Consider the following 11633-nt stretch of genomic DNA (forward strand, 5'->3'; position numbering starts at 1 on the left):
GATCCTGTCTCCGAACACACACACATACACACACACACACATAAAAAGGAAGACTGCCTCCTAAACCTTTTGGGATTTTAAAGTACAAGACTTTTGGGGTTTAAGCACTGAAGTGTTGGAAATGTTCCCCACTGAGGCGAGGAGTTGCTGATGAAGTGATGGGAAATGCAAGCGGAGCCTTGAGCCGTGGAGGTGAAGGTTGACGGAGCCTGCGTGAGCTTGCCCATCAACAAGACAGCAGGCACAGACAGGCCAGCTGTTGTGAGCTTGGCTTTAGGACTCCATTCAGTAGGCAGGAGGAGAGCTGCAGCAGAGGCGGCTGTAGGTCCCAGAAGCACATCGCTGCCTTCACAGCTGGACGAGCTCCCATCCAGCGCAGTAAGCAGAGCCAGGTAAGGGACCCTTGCGTTTGCTCTCGGGGCAGTTCGTCCCAGATGGGACTGGTTTCAGGACGCCTGCGCCGTTTGTTAGGGGTTTGTAGTTCCCAGTGGCTCTTTTGTTCTGCTATCTTGAAAAGCAGGTTGCTTGTCAGCTCACAATGCTGTGGGTAAGGTCTGGCGAGGTCAGCAAATGTGTTCTCATTGTTTATTCTTCTGCCTGAAGATGAGAAAGAATGCAAATCGGAGTGCAGATTCCGGCTCGAGCTCTGCAGGCATACACGTATGTGCGAGGGTATGCTCGCCGGTGCTGCATGTGTGCTTGTGGATGCATGCAATTTTTGCAGCTTGGGATTCACAGTTAGCTGAAAGCACATTGGAACTGGAAGGCAGTGCTGTTAACACCGTGTTCTAGGCTGGAAGCCATACAGCCAGCATCTGCACTGATGGGACTGCAGCCCTTGGTATGTGGGACCCTTGCTCCGTGTGAGTTCTGCAGATGGGTTCCCTGAAGGAGCTGGCTGGAGGACGCCAGCATCGCATGAAGACTTGTCTGCCTTGTTTGCCTTTTCTTTTTCAGTAGCAGTAAGAAACAGGCATTCCCACTACTCAGGCATTGAATGCGGACAATGAGAAAAAATGGTGAGTCAGCTACATCCAAATGAAAAAAAAAGCGGCGAAATCAGGTGTGCGTGTTTAGTCATGAGAAATATTCCCTGAGTGTTTTGCACATAGCCTGCTAATTGCAGTGAGATAATTTAAATAGAGAAAATGGAATCACCATAGTTTTTAGCATTTTCCAGTTCTTTTATTTTCCTGTTTGGTGTGATTGTGACAGTTTAAGGGTTTTACTATACATGTGCTTTTTCCTCCCTTTTATGTTGTGATAAAAGAAAGAGATGATTAGTTTTGGCTATATTTCTAAATGGTTGGAATGCTTTTGCTTTACTAAAGGAAGCTTTTGTGTGTGCAGAGGGTCGATGCCATTTTTACAGGGAAATTGATGCATAAGTACGTGTGCACACACAGGCTCTCTCTTTGGTCTGCATTTACTGACTCATATGAGTAGGTGTCATTTTGAAATGCATGTTTTTAGCGGTTGTGCTAGTTGAAAGGTAAAAAAGGCAAAGCAGTTTGAAGAAGGCTTTTGGAAAATCTACCTGGCAGCTTACCAACTAAACAAGCCTACTGCCTGTAGATGGTCTTAAGATTTATAAGATGAATGAAAATAATATTTTAATGTATCATATAAAAAAAAACTGAAGATTTGTTTACCAAGTTTGATGAATGGGTTGGCATATTTCTTTTTCATACAGAATAGAACCTTTGAGGTTCATACGTACAAAGTATTATTATTTTATTGCCAGAAAAAGTATTGCATGGGTGGTAGAGGGCACATTTCTTTCTTTTGTCACACATAGTAGCAAAAGCATTCTACGTTGTCCCTTTCTGTTTCTGTCCCTGCCTCCCCCTGCGCCCCACGGCCCCCCCCCCCACCCCCACCCAAACCAACACCATAACCTCTTAAGGAAAAAAATTGCAGGGGAATTCTCATCTGCAGAGGCATGAACAACACACCACAGAAGGGTTTTTTACAGAGTGCGAGGGAATAACCATACATGTTGGTGTCAAGCGTATAGGCTGCAGAAGGCTCTGTTGCCCAGCCGGGGGGACTAATGACCCTGGTGAGTGCACGCTGGCTGCTGCTTTTTTTGCATGGGCTGGCTGCTCTTCCAGAGTCTGCCTTTGGATTTTGGAGGTTGAGGAAGGAAGGGAATATTTTATATGGCCTTTGGAGTACATTTACTTTACACTACCTTTAATTTTTTACCTCTCATATGCATTACATTTTTAAGAAGACCAGAGTAGGGGAGCAGTGGGAAGAAGCTGTCTTGTATCCACCCATCTTTCTCCTGTCCTCGGGCACTGATTTCCAGCTGGCTTTTCCTAGAGCAAGTAAGATAGTTGGGTCGTTTCTGGAAGGCTTGTAAACATCCCTGGATGTCTGAAGAGGTCCTAGAGTTATTTACTTGTTTACCTGTAAAACATATTTGCAGACTCCTTATTTAAAATTCCTGAAAGTTCACAGTGCCTCTTCACATGTATACCTTGGGTCCTACTATGCGGGTACCGTCTTGATTTTATAATGAAGCATACTGGGGGTGGGGTGACTGGATTCTCACAGCCATTAGTGAAGAGCCCTCGTGGGGCAGCATGGCTGATTTTCAGTCTGGTGGGCTCCTGCGGACTAATGGGCCAAGGTCCTCCAGGTAATGCTGAATGTAGAACTGGCCCCAGAATTCCCAGTTATTCTCTTAGTAACTTTCACATCCCTTATCTAGTGTGCTGCCAGTGCAGTGAGAAGGAATTTCAGTTTGGACTTCTGGGGGTGAAGTACAGAAACCCGTCAACCAGGCGGAGACAGCATGTGTGCTCCTCAGCCTGCATTGTTGTGGCTTGCGAAGCCACCTAACCATTCTGACCTTCCATTTCTTCGTCAATAAAACAAGGGGCACAGATTAAATTATTTCTTATTTAAAAATTGTTTATTTTTTATTTTTACCATTACCTTGATCTTGAAGGTTAAATTATTTCCAAGGTACCTTCCAGCTGTAGTCATTTTTGGTTCTTAGGGAGAGAAGCCAGCGACTCAGATTTCCCTTCAGTCATATTTCCAGCTCTGTGGGGTGATTTGTGGCTGTACTGTTTTGCTCATTTGCCATCATTATTTCCAGGAACAAAAGCATATGAATATATCTGAGATACACGCACAGGTGTAATAGCTTCGGTATCCATTTACAAATAAAATCAGCTCTGTCAGCAAACTCCATTTTCTGCCAACAGGGCTTTGTTGACGGGAATGCTCTTGACAGCTAAACCTACTTCAGTCTTCTTGTGGTAATGCCTCATAAAGCCACTCACTGACAAGGTGCTCTTGGGTATAACTTGCATGAAATTTGTTATAAAATTATTCTGTTAAAAAAATCTGGCCGTTGGACCCTTAAATGTACTTGGAGGCCATTAAGGGTGAAAAAAAAAACAAACTAGAAATTCTAGGAAAATTTTCAACATTTATAGACGCGTGTGTGTGTGTACACATATATACATACCCATACACATATATGTACTACACACATTTTCTGTAGTAATTATGCATATAAAGTTACTGTTGTGTACAACAAATATCTGAAGCCTATTGGATAAACAGTCCATTTCTGATTCTGATTCAGCTGAGTTAGATGATAGGCAGGCAATAATCTGAGATGGTAGGTTTCCACAATTTGGGGTCACATGCAATTGTGATAAAAGGAAGGTTGAGATTTTCTCTTAATTTATGAAGCTGATATGCTATTCTAACTAGTTTTTATTATATCTTACCACAGGGCCACCCAAAATTCAAAATTACTCCTGATTTTGTAAGCTTCACTTATGTTTTGAGAATGAGGTTTTATATTAATCTGAGATTATAGCTTTCAAGGCTGTGATACATAGTTTTATTAACATTTCGTATTTTAAAATCAATAATTTGGCTTAATTAAAAACCTTTTTATTAAGAATATGGTCCGGGCCGCGCGGTGGCTCAAGCCTGTGAAGTCCCAGCACTTGGGGAGCCGAGGACGGCGGATTCACGAGGTCAGGAGATCGAGACATCTCTGGCTAACCACCGGTGAAGCCCGACGTCTCTACTACAAAATACAAAGAAACCTAGACCAAGGCGAGGGGTGGTGGGGCGCCTGTAGTCCCAGCGTATTCAGGAGGCTGAGGCAGGGGGAGAGATGCATAAACCCGGAGGCAGAGCTTGCAGTGAGCTGAGATCCGGCCAGGGCACTCCAGCGCTGGGCGGAGCTGCAGCGAGACTCCATCTCAAAAAGAAAAAAAGAAAAGAAAAAAAAAAGAATATGTAGAAGTTCTGGGAAGCAGAGTGAAGATATTACAAATCACCCTCAATCCTATCACCCACAGTCTCCACCGTGGAACATGGAAGTGTATCTGCTTTGAAGTCCTTGCAAATATATGTTTTTACACGTGCAATTATATTACACATACTGTATGTAAGCTGCCTTTTTCTGTAACTTGTATGTGTATAGTGCATGACATTTTAAAATCTAACAACCCTGTAGCCATACTGTGGACATTTAGGGCTGCTGTTGGTGTTTGACAGTTGTAAATAATACTGCAGCAGATATCTGTAGTGCAATGCTTGTGCTCTTCTGTGTTGATTTCCTTGGGATACAATTCTAGACATGGAGTTGCTAGGCAGGCATTAGAAAATATCACCACGTTGCCCTCCAAAAAGTGTGTGCTTACTATTACACTCTAGGCACCAATCGCCCAGGGCAGTCCTACTTCTCCCAAAACTTTGTCAATATTAGACATATTTAAAATTCTGTGGTTTGATAGGCAAAAAAGTTATTTCATTTTTAACTTGCATTTCTTCAGGGACTAGCAAAGTCAGACTTTTTTGGTGTACTGAGTGGCCATTTGTGTTTTTTCTTTTGTACATTACTCTTCAGTGCATGTTCATTTTCCTACTGAAGATGAGCCCTTTCTTTATTATTGTCATTTAGGTTGCAGATACATCCCTGCCGTGTGCTGTGTGCCTTCCAGATGTTAGTGGGTGGTTAGAGTTCGACTTTTTTGACATACAAGTATGTTGAATTTTAGTGTTGTCACCCTTGCACCTGGAGCCTCTGTGTAGCCGGTTCTGCCTTGGTGGCTACTGGCTTCTGGTAGTTGTGCATTGCCATTATTGGTCTCTTGTTACCATATGTGCTGCAGAAGGTGTAACCACCAGGAGCTCTGTCAGCATGAATTCCCTAGGAGGTGTAGACATCCATCTCGGAAGGCTGGTAGGAAAATTGTCTCTGTGGAAAAATTAAGAAACGGCCGGCTTTCCGACAACCCTAACTCATCATAGTTCCCTTCTTTTGCTCTGGTTGACAGGAAACTCGTGGTCCTATTGGAAGCACAACCGTAGGACCTCTGTACATTCTAGGGTCCGGTCTGCTCTTTGCATAAGGGTGCTTGCCCCTGCTAGTGCCTTTCTGCTTTTTGTTTACATTTGCTCTCACTGTGATGTTTTTATGTTCATTTTAATACTCAAGTTGTCTGTTTTCCTGCGTGAGACACTTCTAAACATTTCATCATTTAGGGTATACATAAATCAAAGTAAATAGGGACCACATAAACATATGTAGAAACACGTTCTGAACACCAAAGAGCTTCTCAGTCACTAGTTAATATTGTGGTTCTTTTCTGTTGTTGTTGTTGTTGTTGTTTTTGAGATGAAGTCTCGCTCTGTCACCCAGGCTGGAGTGCAGTGGCGCAATCTCAGCTCACTATAACCTCCACCTCCCGGGTTCAACCAGTTCTTCTGTCTCAGCCTCCCGAGTAGCTGGAATTACAGGCACGCGCCACCAAGCCCAGCTAACTTTTTTTGTATTTTTAGTAGAGACAGGGTTTCACCATATTGGCCAGGCTGGTCTCGAACTCCTGACCTTGTGATCCGCCCGCCTCGGCCTCCCAAAGTGCTGGGATTATAGGCATGAGCCACCACGCCCGGCCAATATTGTTATTACAGTCATTGTTTTATAGAAAAACTTAGTGACCTCATATTGTTCTTACCGGGCAAGTGAGCCTACCAGAATCTGTTTCTGTAGTAATTGTGGAAATGTGACGTTACAGTGGAAGAGGAGAGTTGGGACATGGCTCTGGAGTGGAACTGGGGCTGTCCACCTCTCACTTAGGATGGAATCCTCTCCTGGGCCCTTCAGCTCCAGCACACTGGAAGTCTAAGGGGTTTTGTTTGTCTGTTTGTTTGCCCCTATGTTTTAATCACCGCTAGGATCAGAAGAACTGCAGTCTCTGTGGACAGGTCTTCAGGTGACATCAGTGTGTTATCTCCCTGGTTAACAATTAGCATTCCCGAGGTCGGGTGCTGTGCTGCATGCAAAGTTGAAACAGGCACAGACAGAACCTTCCTTGAAGGAGTTTGTCCTCTATTAATAGTGAAGATAATATATAAATTGTTCTAGCCAGTTTACACTGGTAAAACAAATTACCATAGACTGGGAGGCTTAAACAACAGACATGTATTGCTCACGGTTCTTCTGTTGGCTGGTAGTCCAATGTCAAGGTGCTGGCCTGTGGATTCCTGGTTCATAGATGGCACTTTCTACCTGTGTCCTCACATGAGGGAGAGCAGAGAGAGGAAGCAAGCTCTCTCACCTATCTTTTCTTTTTTTGAGACAGAGTCTGATTCTGTCACTCCAGGCTGGAGTGCAGTGGTGCAATCACAGCTCACTGTAACCTCAAACTCCCAAACTCCTAGGCTCAAGCAATCTTCCCACCTCAGCCTTCTAAGTAGCTGGGACTTTAAGCATGTACCACCATGCCTGGCTAATTTTGTTTGTTTTTGTAGAGATGGAGTCTCATTATGTTGGCCAGGAGGGTCTCAAGCTCCCGGCCTCGAGCAGTCCTCCCACTTTGGCCTCCCAAAGTGCTGGGATTACAGGCACGAGCCACAATGCCATCCTTGAGTGCTTCTTACGAGGGTACTAATCCATTCATGAGGGCTTCACCCTCCTGACTGCATCACCTTCCAAAGGCTCCACCTGTTAATCCCATCCCATTGGGGTTAGGATTTCAACTTACGGATTTGGGAGACAGGGCACAGGCATTCAGACCACAACATAAATGTGAATGGCTGAGGAGCATGGGAGTCAGAAGGCCCGAGCACATTAGGCTGCCTGCTTTGCTTTCTGCTCCTTTCCTCTCTCTTCCCTCCTCCCTTCCTTTGTTTCTTCATTCCTTCTTTCCTGTTGACTCAGTGAGCTTTTGCTGCAGCCTGCTTTGTGCCAGGCATTGTGTTGGACCTGGAATACAGAGGTAGATTAGGCAGGAGTGAGCACAGTCATTTCAGCCAGGAGGAGAGATACTAAATGAAAATACCACAGAATGGTGAAGTACTGTCTAGGAATCAACAGGTAGAGCTTCAGTACTGTGCAAGTTCAGAGAAAAAAGGCATATCTGTGTCAACGGGTCCAGGAAATGTTTCATGGAGGAGGTTGCTTTTGTTTTTGAGACGGAGTCTCGCTCTGTTGCCAGTCTGGAGTGTGGTGGTGCAATATTGGCTCACTGTAGCCTCCGCCTCCCCGGTTCAAGTGATTCTCCTGTCTTAGCCTCCCGAGTAGCTGGAACTACAGGCGCCCGCCACCATGCCCAGCTAATTTTTCTATTTGTAGTAGAGACAGGGTTTCACCATGTTGGGCAGGATGGTCTTGATCTCCTGACCTCGTGATCTGCCCCTACTCGGCCTCCCAAAGTGCTGGGATTACAGGCATGAGCCACCGTGCCCGGCCCCGCATTTCACTGGATCTTCAGAACAGGAATGGCTTCCTTGGGCAGGGTCCCAAAGAGTGCGAATCAAAACAGAGATTTGGGAACCACCAGGCATTCGTAGGTAGGGCAGGGCATCTCAACTCACTGCAGCTCATCAGACAGTACATCTTAACTCACTAAAACTCATCAGACAGTACATCTCAAATCACTACAGCTCATCGGACAGACATCTCAAATCACTACAGCTCATCGGACAGACATCTCAACTCACTACAACTCATCAGACAGACAAATCACTACAGCTCATCAGACAACTGACTACAACTCATCAGGCAGACATCTCAACTCACTACAACTCATCAGACAGACATCTCAAATCACTACAGCTCATCAGACAGACATCTCAAATCACTACAGCTCATCAGACAGTATATCTCAACTCACCACAATTCATCAGACAGACATCTTAGCTCACTACAACTCATCAGACAGTACCTCTCAAGTCATTGAGTTTTATGGTCTGTGACTGATACCCCGATAGAGTTGTGGAGGTGAAAAGAATACAGGTGAAAGTGTTCGGTAATATGAACACCTCCTAGATCCATCCTAGATGTCTAGAAATTTACACACACAATTCACACACACATTTGTGGCTCAGAAGAGCATGTAGGTGTAGGGAATAAGGTGTAAAGTGAACCCAAATTCATACGTTGTTTGTTACCTCTGCCCAGACCTTAGTAGCTTTAAGCTTTTGCCAATAATAGATCATACTTTATAAATATTACACAACCCAGACGCTTCTAAAACTATTATTGAGGTAAATGAAAATGTCTGCCACAGTAAGATAGTATTTATCACAGAGATTCAGATATGATTTTTTTTCTCTTTTAATCCAAAGAAATATAGTAATGAAAAAAAAAAGTCAGCTAATGTGCTATAAGCAATTGTTGGGAATCTTGGCATGAAATTCAGTTAGGGTACCGATTGTGTCCATATCAAATTTTTAGAAGCGGATACTCTGATGTGTTTATGAGTTTTATTTCTGGTCTGCTTCCTACTCCTCAAAATTCCCTGTGTATACATTGAAAACAAAAAGCCAGCCACAGATCACTTGATCATTACAGCATAAAGAGTAGAATAATTGTGTTAGTTACCTTGCTGCATTACAAATCATCCACCAATTTGGTGGCTTCAACACCACTAAACATTTATTATCTCATACACTTTCTGAGGGTTAGGGAGGAGGTTAACTGGGTTATTGTGGCTCAGCATCTCCTGAGATTGCAGTCAACACGTGGGCCAGGACAGCCGTCTTCCAAAGGCTTGCTTGGAGCTAGAGGATCTGCTTCCAAGAGGGCACCCATATGTCTGTTGGCAGGAGGCCTCAGTTCCTGCCCACATGGATCTCCCTATAGGGCTGCTTGAGTGTCCTCACAACATGGTAGTTGGCTTCCCCACTGTGAGTTATCCTCAGGAGAGAGGAAAGAGGAAGTTGCAATGCCTGTGTGGTCTGGTCTCAGAAGTCACACACTTCTGCCGTACATTTTTAAACCAATTTATTGAGGTATGATTGACATACAAAAGGCTGTCCATATTAATGTATACAACTTGATGAATTTGGAGATAAGTATCTATATGCCTGTGAAATCATCACCACAATCAGTGCCTTAAATGGAGCCATCACCTCTAAAAGTTTTCTCCCACCCTGTCAACCCTCTTTTTTGTTGTTGTCATTGATAAGATCTACCTTCTTATCAAATTTGTAAATGTACAATACATAATTATTAACTACAGATGCTATGCTGTGCTGTGCAGTAGGTCTCTGGGACTGATTCATCTCATGTAATTGAAACTTTGTGCCCTCTCACCAATATCTCCCTGTTTCCCCTTCCCCCATCCCCTGACAACCACCATTCATTCTATTTGAATGTTTAAAACTCTTCACGTATGTGGGACCATGTGGCACTTGTCTTTCTGTGCCTGGCTTGTCCCACTTAGCATAATGTCCTGTAGCTCATCCATGTTGTCACAAATGGCAAGATTTCCCTCCTTTTTAAGTCTTTTGTATTCCTCTATATGCACACATCACGTTTTCTTTATTCACTCATCTGTCAATGTCTGCTTAGGTGGCTTCCATGCCTTGGCATTCACAGTGTACATAGTTCACACAAATGAACTATTCACAATAGTTCATGTTGTAGTGAACATGTAAGTTCTGCCATATTTTGCTTGTTCAAAAGGAGTCACAGTCCGGCCTACTTCTAACAAGCTCCACTTGTTTGAAGGAAGGAGTTTCAAAGGAATTGTTGGGACTTCTTTGTTTGTTTTTTAGAAATGAGGTCTCTCTCTGTTGCCCAGGCTGGCATGCAGTGACACAATCATGACTCAGTGCATTGTTGAACTCCTGGATTCAAGTGATCCTCCCGCCTCAGCTTTCCGAGTAGCTGGGACTATAGGTGCATGCCACCATACTTGGCTAATTTTTTTAAAAACTTTTCTTTCGGTACCAGATCTTGCTATGTTGCCCAGGCTGGTCTCAAACTCCTGGCCTCAACTGACCCTCCTGCCTAGGCATCCCAAGTTGCTGGGACTCTAGGCATGAGCCACTGTGCCTGGCTGGTTTTGATAACTTTATACACCTCGTAGTCAAAACAGTAAGTTCCAGAAAGCTCCTTTGTACTCTTTCCAATGAAACCCTGCCCCACAACCATCCCTCCCTGATGTGTGACCCTAGTGAGTGTTGCCTTTTCTTGAGCTTCATGTAAACTGGACCCTGCTTGTGCATTCTTTGGCAGCTGACCCTTCATTCAGGGTCGTGCCCCTGGGACCCATTCTCATTGCTGTGTCTCGGTAGTTTTTCTAAATTACTGGCTAGTGTTCCCTTCTGTGAATACAGCACCACTGGTCGATCCACTCACCAGTAGGTGGGCAGTGTTTGGCCAGCATGAATGAGGGCTTGCATTGTTTCTCTTGGATGAGAGAGTTGTTTCTCTGAGAGTGGTGGACTGGCTGGGTCGCAGGGCAGGTGTGTGAGAGTCTCCTTCCTCACACAGTTTCGCTAGGACTCAGAGGCCATGGTCTTTTCTCTCCTGTGAAGGGCTTGAGATTTTCCGGAGTTGAGTTCATGTAGGTGTCCTCAGCTGTTAATGAGGGACGTGTGTGTGTTCCAATAACACTTTGTTTACAAAACCAGGAGGCAGTGGAGAGTTGGGCCTTGGTTTCTAGTTTGCAAACTCCAGGTAAGAAGGTAAGACAAATCTTAATTTTAAAACCCACATGTCTTTTTTTTTTTTTTTTTTTTTTGAGACAGAGTCTCGCTCTGTCACCCAGGCTGGAGTGCAGTGGCTGGATCTCAGCTCACTGCAAGCTCTGCCTCCCGGGTTTACGCCATTCTCCTGGCTCAGCCTCCCGAGTAGCTGGGACTACAGGCGCCCGCCACCTCGCCCGGCTAGTTTTTTGTATTTTTTAGTAGAGATGGGGTTTCACCGTGTTAGCCAGGATAGTCTCGATCTCCTGACCTCGTGATCCGCCCCTCTAGACCTCCCAAAGTGCTGGGATTACAGGCTTGAGCCACCGCGCCTGGCCAAAACCCACCTGTCTTTAACTGCTCATTTTGAAAGCACTGTGAAGATAACCCTAAGGGAGAGGGGATGGGGAGACTTTTTACATGTGTGTGGGGAGTCTGATGAATTTGTAAAACCTATGATTTTATAACTTTTCTGGCCTCTTTTTAGTTGCTACTGGGAGCAGTGGTACATATGTGAACCAGAGTGCACCTCCACAAGCTGTCTTTTAAAGTTGTTACAGTTAGCAGAGATGAACTGGCCCAGGGTTCAAGAAGCCTTTCTGGCTGGAGGAACGTGGATCAGTCCCTCTAGGCCTGGAAGAGGGTGGGGGGGGGGGGGGGGGCCCCCA

General features: G+C 44.7%; 1 protein-coding gene across 1 annotated transcript in view; it reads left to right on the forward strand.

Moving 5' to 3' along the window:
* The first annotated feature begins 294 nt into the window (after window positions 1–294).
* LOC108540608 (protein Shroom2) overlaps window positions 295–11633 on the forward strand; it is a 38179-nt gene continuing 26840 nt past the window's right edge. The window contains exon 1 of the mRNA XM_017889731.1: window positions 295–392. The gene's annotated coding sequence lies outside the window, so the exon portion shown is untranslated. The remainder of the gene's footprint in view (window positions 393–11633) is intronic.

This window comes from Rhinopithecus bieti, unplaced genomic scaffold (genome assembly GCF_001698545.2).
Source record: "Rhinopithecus bieti isolate Rb0 unplaced genomic scaffold, ASM169854v2 scaffold_19685, whole genome shotgun sequence".
Taxonomy (NCBI): Eukaryota; Metazoa; Chordata; class Mammalia; order Primates; family Cercopithecidae; genus Rhinopithecus; species Rhinopithecus bieti.